An 8911-nucleotide genomic window follows, 5' to 3' on the forward strand; every position below is an offset into this window, starting at 1 on the left:
CAAAGACGTTAAAATCTACTCGTCTCCCTGGACCATATTACTGCCCCTACTGCCTAGCCCTCCCTCCCTCCCTGCATCGCTAAAGTCCTAGATGAAACATATGTAGGTTTCCTCAGGTTCAAAATTTCCTATCTAACTGGGAATTTTAATGGGTATATTTGTTGAAGCCAAAATGGTATGGATTCAGACACAAAGCGTTAGTCTAATCCCTTTATTGTGCTGTGCATTGAAGGGATAAAACAAGGAGTGGGCGGCTGATGGTATGTTTAGTGGGTAATCTCATCTTCAGCATGATGTCTGCTAACATAAAACATTCGTCCGAACTAAGACACGCAGTCGCATACACACGCACACTCTATAGGAAGTTAAAGGAATAACAAATTCTTTTGTATAACTGTCATGAGACATCAACAAATGATATGGAAACATCTACTGTGCATTAATGTCTATATTCCTATGTCTGAAATGTCGGTCAGTATAGGATATACTCGAGGAAAGTGTTGAAGAAGGTTACTTCTAATATTTCTCTAAGCATGTTTACCTTTGTCTTGAGCGTGTATATCAGTGAAGCACTCTGTAGGGGACGAGACATGATAGCCCTACACTGTCTCTCTGTCTCGTGATAACGTAACAATGATATCACTTTACATACATCGTGGCAGGCTGTCAGGCGAACCTACAGGTTTATGAAATTCGACTGACACACCCTTCTTTAAAACAGACCTTTCATTCTGGCATCAATGATCACCGATTGTCTGGTGTCTTAATTATTTCAGATTAATGCCCCGCCTTCGCTACTGTAACTTAGTATTACCTCATCATGAAATGACGTCTTAATGCACTTTCCACCGAATGTCTCTCGCACAGGACTGTAATTTTATTGGACAGCTATTTTTAGAGTCGCTTCGTTTGAAAGGAATTGTAGCTGTGCATGGCGACGTTGTACAAAGTGACCTCAAGGCTACGACTGCCGTATGTTTATGTATGTGTACAAGAACTTTCTTTCGGCGGACACAGGTAGCGGCAGTCTGGTAGCGAAGGGAACCAGTGTGTGTGTCATGAATTAAATGGAGAGTAAAGAGGTTGAGATACATGTCTTTAGTACAAATAACCCTGAACACACTGACATATCCGCTTGCACAGGGCAGACATCAGCCCAAAAGGCTTCAAGATGTTATACAAAGAGAATAACTCTTACAAGAAGTCGGGGAGCCCGTAACCTCAGTGACCAAGGGAACGGGTTTATGGTCTATGTCCGGCATGAATGTTTTCGGAAATAAGGCTCAACAGTTTACATCCTGACAACGAATTCCTCGTATTAATAAGTGATGCAAACGGGTGTTCCCTGGCACGGAATCGGATGTGCGTGGACGCGACATGGTCGAGGGGGTGAGGTCTGGAGGAAGGGTGACATGAGGGTGGAGAATGAAGGGGGTGAAGGATGGAGCGTGGGTGATGTACATCTAGGGGAAGAGAAAAGAGCTGGGTGTAGGATGGAACGTGGATGGTGTGCTGGGCTGAGGGTGGGTTTGCAGCATGGCAGCTGTACAGGACGAGGAGTGTGGAGATATGCAGGGTGGAGTGTAGTGTGGGTGAAATGCAGGCTTTAAGGTCGAGCCCGGGCGGAAACCTGAGAGTAGGGAGGTTTGAATGTTGGGGAGGAAAGCGGACTAGTTAGATGGGTGGTGGGGTGGAATGGTTTGGAGAGTGATACGTACAGTACCTACTACCTTTCAGAAATGACGAAGTTTAAAATATAGAGGGATAATCACCATAAAGCCTGTCTTGGTACATGTTTTACCCAATTAGTGGATCCAGATACCTGTGCATATACTTATAGCCAAACACGTGACTAGACTAAACAATAGGATACTATACCAACATTTACTTTCCACGATAAGTTTGGGTATACTTTGTCCTAATACAGCAATCTACATCATACATTCAATATATTACAGACGAACCCGGATCTAATCCGCCGCGACAACTTAATCCAGTTCTTTCATGGACTTCTCTGGGGGTCATTCAAACGCTGAAACTCGTACCTGTTTGTCAGCACAACGTGGGGTATATCGGGGTGGCGGGCATTATACCGAGGCAATGCGTCGTTGGGGGTTTCCGCTTGCTGATAAATAGTCCAGAGTAACGTCAATTCACATTCAGAGGCTGAACTAAATGGTGAGTCCAGTGGACCCTCGCTCCGTCCTTAGGGAGCAGATCGATTGTTACTATTCTCTCACAAAAACGTTGTGATTTATTCAGTTACAGAGCCAACAGAGCATGAATTTCATGTGAAGGAACAAATTAGCCGTCGTTTGTTTTATTGAAGAAAACAACGTGTCAGGTTAATGAATTTCTGACGAGTTCGATTGAACATCTTCAATCAGTTTGTGCGATACTGGACACACGCAAGATCAGTGTGAAGTTTAATTACCTGAAGGACCTGTGGCTTGTAACCACACACGTCACTGGCCGTCAGGGCGGCTGGGAACGCGTGGCTAGAAACTGGGGATGCGTTCTGTCACGCAGCACTTCATCCAATCGTTGGGACTCAAAGACAACGACCCAAACCTCGCCAACATCGACATGAAGTTACTGCAACGGATTCTCACAATCCCCGACATCGACATGGGTAACAGAGGGAGGAAGGAACGTGGGAGGAGGGTGAGCGTTGTCGGAAGGTACCCCCGCTACCTGGCTCACAGTCTCAACCTATCGGACCTACCTAAATATGATCCTGAGGACCGGATATGGCGAGATGCTCCAAGTGACATGTGTGATGTCCACGGGAGCAGACGACACGATGGCATTCCCTCCATCAGTGACAGTTCGAGACAGTTTGAGCATGTGTCTGAGTTTGGATTCGACGGTGACAGAGTGACCTACAAGAAACCTCGACCCCTCCGGCTACCCCCGATCATACTCCCTCCTCTATATACGGTCAAGCCCACCCCTCTACAGCCCAGGTATTTCTTCTCCACGAATTCGCCCCGAGGGCCCATCACCGATGAAGAATGGGAGGATCTACAAGAGTGTCGATATATTCGCCCCGGACTGAAGAAATTCAAAGAGGCACTAGTGAGATGATGTTCTGAAAATGTTGGACATTGGGAGTTATGAAGCTATCCCTATTGTGATAAAAAATGTTGATCGCCAGCTAATGGTTCGAAACTGTCGAAATCTCTGTCGTTTGGACCGTCATTCTTTCCAGACTTTCCTAAGACGCATTTTCAAAGTGTATCATTGTGACGCATACTCTTTAAGCCTGTTCTTGGTGTTACGGCTTCTGCAGACTTCCAGTGCCGTTAGTGTTATATGAACATGCCTATATATGAGGACTGTGAGTGCATCCAGAAATGTCAAGTGTATTTCAGTGACTCTGAGAATGGCGCCACCATGCTGTCGGTTACGGCGATGTCTGGTCGTATGGACAGATGGATCAGCTATTTCGAGATGACGTTAACGCCATCCACAGCAATTATCGTGATATTCACATTTGTCAGTGTCGACTGCCTGCTCCGCATGTCCTTCGGTGCAATAAGCTGACGGGCAAGGAAAGTATACCTCAATGCTTGATTGAACCAAACGTAAAACTGATGAGGAATCTTTAGTTGATGTTCATGTATTCCATACAAGTATCAAAGATGTCTACGGACCTGTAGTATGCTGAGACTTAAGCTGTTGCTTTCATTCTTTGGTAACGTTTGTATTGAGTGTAAAGTTATCGTTACACTCAGTTTTCAGGTGTATGATTCCTCTTGCCCGGCAGGTTTCTGTCGCCATGGATCACATGTATTTTTCTTATGCAACGAATTATTGCCGTATATATCCTTGCAATTCATGTTTGCATCTTTATTCATTTATTATACTTATGATACTCGTGTAAGATATACTTACGAATGATTGTACAATCCGCAATATGCAACGATGACCAGCGTTGTGTTCAAAATAGAATGGGAATCGGGTGGTTGTGAAGGCCGAATGTGTCCCAGTCTCAACCATCTGTGTGTCTACTGCACACATTATAACATACAAATCGTGATAACGCCCTGCAGTATATCTGGCTTTAGTGTAGAAATCATTTATTGGTTGCGCTAGGTTCTAACTTCCGTTCGCTCATCACGTGGAAGCTCGGGTTCTATTCCCTATATATGTTCAAAGTATTAAGCCCATGTCTGGAGTTCCGCGCCGTGATATTGCAGGAACATTGGAATAACCAATACCCAATACCCAATAAATCTAAATACCAATACAATAAACTACGAGAATAACGAACTCTTAGGGACCACTAACTTACCTCCGTTATCACCTTAGTTCGTAATACGAATTTCGAAGAATTGTTCATGTGTTTGTTTCATCACCTAGCACATCGATTTGAAGGCTACATAAAAAAATTGAATGTTCCTCGGGCATATTTTTTTCGAAAGTGACGAGGGCGGTGGGAGTTTTTAATTTTTTAATAGAAAAAAGTGACAAGAGAGGAACACATTTTTATGGGGTTTTTTCTCTCCCAGAAATACAGCTTGGCAAGTTTAGCACGTGTTAATGAGTTGTAGGTTCAGTCACGCTCGTTCGTACTGACACTCATTCTTTTAGTGCACAAATGGATGGTCGGGCCGCGGAAAAGTCAAAATTATTTTGTTGATATAGAAATAAAAAATTGTTACGTGCACAAATAAAAGTGACGCATCGATGCCGGAGAAACACTTCTCTTTTCTATTTAGCCTAAGTCATGTACTACATATTTTGTAGTATACGGATAATTGCGTATTACCTGTTACATCTGAGAGGAGAATTTCATGGTCACTGTCGTCTGCTTTCAGTCTCAGCAGATGACTTCACTTATGAATGTGCACGATTCGACCTAGTTGTTGCGGGTGTCTTTCATGACACGTATCTATATAGAGAAATTTGAGAAGCGACCGTCGGGCAAAAATTGGAATCCTTTGTAAACGGATTCTACCCACAAAGATGTTTTCAAAAATTATTTTGGTGTTAAGAAGGTTTGTCGTTAAACCGTGGAGTTCCCTGTATCAGTCGCGAATTAGACCGACTTCGGTTAGAGCGAACTAGGAGATCTGCTGCGATCGGTTCCTGGTATTAGACGTTCGGTATTCCCAGGGCCGATTTAACACTTACATGTACATACTGAGGTTGACATCGGTTCGTGTCAGCCGATTATTAACTGCATTTGTCATAAATCGTCACTCACAGGTAACTGGAGAAAATAAACAGATCATGCACATCAGACCAAGGCCTGTTTTACAAGGCGAAATTAGCGGTACAACTTAACTCTGTAAGTCTGCGTCAGAGTAGTTGCGGTGGAGTAGCCCAGTGGTTAAAGCGTTCGCTCGTTACACCGACGACTCGCATTCGATCCCCACATTGGTACAATGAGCGAAGTCCATTTCTGGCGTCTCTCGTCGTGACAGTGCTGGAAAAGCGTTGTAAAACGCACACGCACACACACACAGACACACACACACACACACACACACACAGAGAGAGAGAGAGAGAGTGTTAAGGAGTTCGAATAATTAAGGATCGAGACTCAGAATCTGCAAATATGTTCAAACAAAAGCCTTTGTCATATATATGAATATGCATTAAACTTAGAAATTAGTGAGTGTTTGTTCTTTTATTACACTTTGTTTACTTGGAGAGTATTTGGTTCATCAATGAATTATTATACCCCGAACCGGATTAATATCGGCCCAATGGGACTCAGCCGAGAAATATGAAATGTTTCTATTTCGAAATCCTAAACCAAGCAAGATTATTCTACAGGCCATAATGAAAGGTTTGTGTGGACTCGAGTAAACACGGATGATAACAGCTTGAGTTGGTGACTAAAAGATTAATTATACACCATTGTAGGGGTGTTGTTATGAATATTCACTGATTGGTATCGCGCTGGGGTTGGGGCGTTCTGACACGATCCCTCTACATGGCGCCTCACGTCCGCGGATGTAACACCAGTCGACGGCACGCAGGATCATGGCCGGCGTCACAAACAATACGCCACGTCACATGGTAACCGAAGCGCGTTCATTCTCTTACCGGTAGCGCTACCTATATTTGATTTGGTGGCTTAACGGTGCGCTCAGGAGTCTTCCAGCTGTATTGCGGGGATCTGTACACAATCGAGTCTGGACCAGACAACCCAGTGATCAACCACAGGAGCATCTATTTGCACAGATGGAATACGATGACATGTGTCAACCAGGTCATCGAGCCGCCTAACCACCCGATCCCGTTAGTCGCCTCTTACGACAGGGATATGCTGCTGAAGACCGCTTTTAACGTGGATCTTCACGTGTGTGGGTGTGGGTGTGGGTGTGGGTGTGGGGCTTCAGTAGGGACAACATCTGTGTGAGTTATAGTCGAGGTCATTGAAGAGATAAAGACAGTGAGGTACTCCTGTGTCATAGATCTCGAGTGTTTTGTACAGCACTCCCGCCAGTTGTGATATACTGTGCGACAAGCCCACATCCATTTATCATCATAATAAATCTTGCCATACACGCAAGAGATTTCTTCAACTAATCTCACTGTAAATACTCAGAATAAGTGACTCTCTCGTCGACACGGTGAAGCATTAACGCCCCTTGGCCCGCCAAGGACCCGTAGGTCACACACACGCACGCACGCACGCACGCACGCACGCACGCACGCACACACTGCTCCTTCGCTTTGGCGATTGTGGCGAACACCTACACATAGACGTTCAATGTGATGCTGATCTCTCTCCCTCATCTTACATTCTGACTACCCATAGCGACATGTTTTTCTCATTATATCATAAGGGGGACATGCTTCCTTGGTTGATTGTTGTAGAACGACCCTCCCAACGACATTACAGCCATCTGGCAGCACGATGATACGATGAGATACGATGGTATATGTCAACCAAGTCAGCGAACCTGACCAGCCGATCCCGTTAGTCGCCTCTTACGAAAAGCATAGTCGCCTTTTATGGCAAGCATGGGTTGTGAAGGCCTACTCTACCCCGGGATCTTCCGGGTTGTGTGCTTTCTATGAAACACCTACATCTATTACCGCGACATGTATGCACATGTATGATTGTGTACCTGACGCACTTGCAGGTATGGAGATTAATCCAGCCACAATGTGCGTTTGTTCCGCTGATTGTGGGAATTGTTGCAACATCAGACGTCGAATGTTCCCTCATGAGATGGCGCACTCATATGGTGGGTGAATAGCGTCTGATGAGAGAAGTTATGTCAACGTGTTCCAACAAACCAGCTGTTGTGCCATTTGTCTGGAAATACTAAAACAGCTGATTTAGCGCCGCTTCTGACATTATTAGAAAGGTTTGGCTATAACATGGCGTTTCAGCTTGGTACAGAAGAAATGTCCAAAGTGATCCATGCCTTAACAGAAAGCGCACAGTTATGCAGCTGCTCATAGATCCAAACGTAACATGGGCGGACCAGGATTCGAACACCCGACCATAGGCTTCTAGCGCAGAAGACTCGCACCGCTGCAACACCAAACACTTATATGACTGGGTTCCCAAACATTAAAAGAACCTAACGGTTAGTTGTGTTAATGCTTCTGTCCTCCCTTTCTCTTCCAGTACTTACGGGGCGGTGGGGTAGCCTAATGTTTGCGTTCTTCCGTCACGCTGAAAACCCGGGTTTCCCCACATGGGTATCATGTTTGAAGCGCATTTCTGGTGTACCCCGCAGTGATATTATTGGAATATTGCTAAACGCACTCGCTCACTGCAGCACTTACGGGTTGGGGGTGTTCAGCGCAAAGATCGGCCATGTTGCAGCTGATTCAACCAGTGACTGGAACCCGAGTTAAACGCTTTACGATTACCACGGTAGCGTAATTCAGTTACACAGGACGTGTCAGGCTGGAGGGGGAGACAGACCCCGAATAATTCAAGTATATACGGTATCAGTTAAGTGAAGTCCAAAAGTATATTCACGGTGTCAGCAAAAATATTTAACATAACGAGTCGATCCCACGATCACATGTAGCCTGTCTGGCGTGTCCACATCAAATTGGGGGCCTACGGTTACCAGTCTAGCTTTTAGACAAACATCCTAACCACAACAAACTTATTGCTTCAATGTCCTAACTGCTTGGTGGATTCTTTGAGTTAGACTGGGAAGTAGCTATACGTGGGACACATGCCCCATCTTCTGGGAAATATGACACAGCATTCTAGGAAATTCCGAGACGTCTGTGTTATGCTCATGCTATCAATCACGGCTTTGTCTGGCATATATTTGATTCCCTTGACGCCGTGATATAGCTGAATGAAAATAAGGAAAGAATAGAAACCTCAAACACCACCTTAGACTAACTGATAATGGACTAATTACATTTAACAGACCTCAAAATCCAGGCTTTCAAAATGACCATTTCTACACAGGTCATGACACGTTTATCGTACAGAGATTGACCTCATCCAAGCGACAAGCTAATGATTTACTGGATTTGTAATGATAATATCAACACTCCACTGTCTGGCATTTACTGACATGCTCAGTAGAAGTGCTATTTGCACCAAGTTATAACTGTTCCTATCGCACGCAACCGTTACAATATGGAGGTGTATCTACTCGAGAAAGGGGGGAATAAATCCTATTTCACCTTTTTACCGCTCAAGGCATATGCGCACGCCGTGCCAAATCGACTTTGTACCATTACTGATCAGGTAAGGGCAGTTTATGGATGCTTAAGTCTTATACAGCTCCGTTTATGAATGTCGATAAAGTCATAAAGTTGCATCATGGACAAACCTCGCGGCCGATTTCACTCTCCACGACGCTTCGTAAAGAATTAAAATGTCTGCATGCGAAGTCTGAAGTGAGTGAATGAGTGCGTTAGTCGGGTTTAAGGTCACTTTAAAGCGCTATTGACTCATGCTATG

This window comes from Haliotis asinina, chromosome 15, assembly GCF_037392515.1.
Source record: "Haliotis asinina isolate JCU_RB_2024 chromosome 15, JCU_Hal_asi_v2, whole genome shotgun sequence".
Classification (NCBI taxonomy): Eukaryota; Metazoa; Mollusca; class Gastropoda; order Lepetellida; family Haliotidae; genus Haliotis; species Haliotis asinina.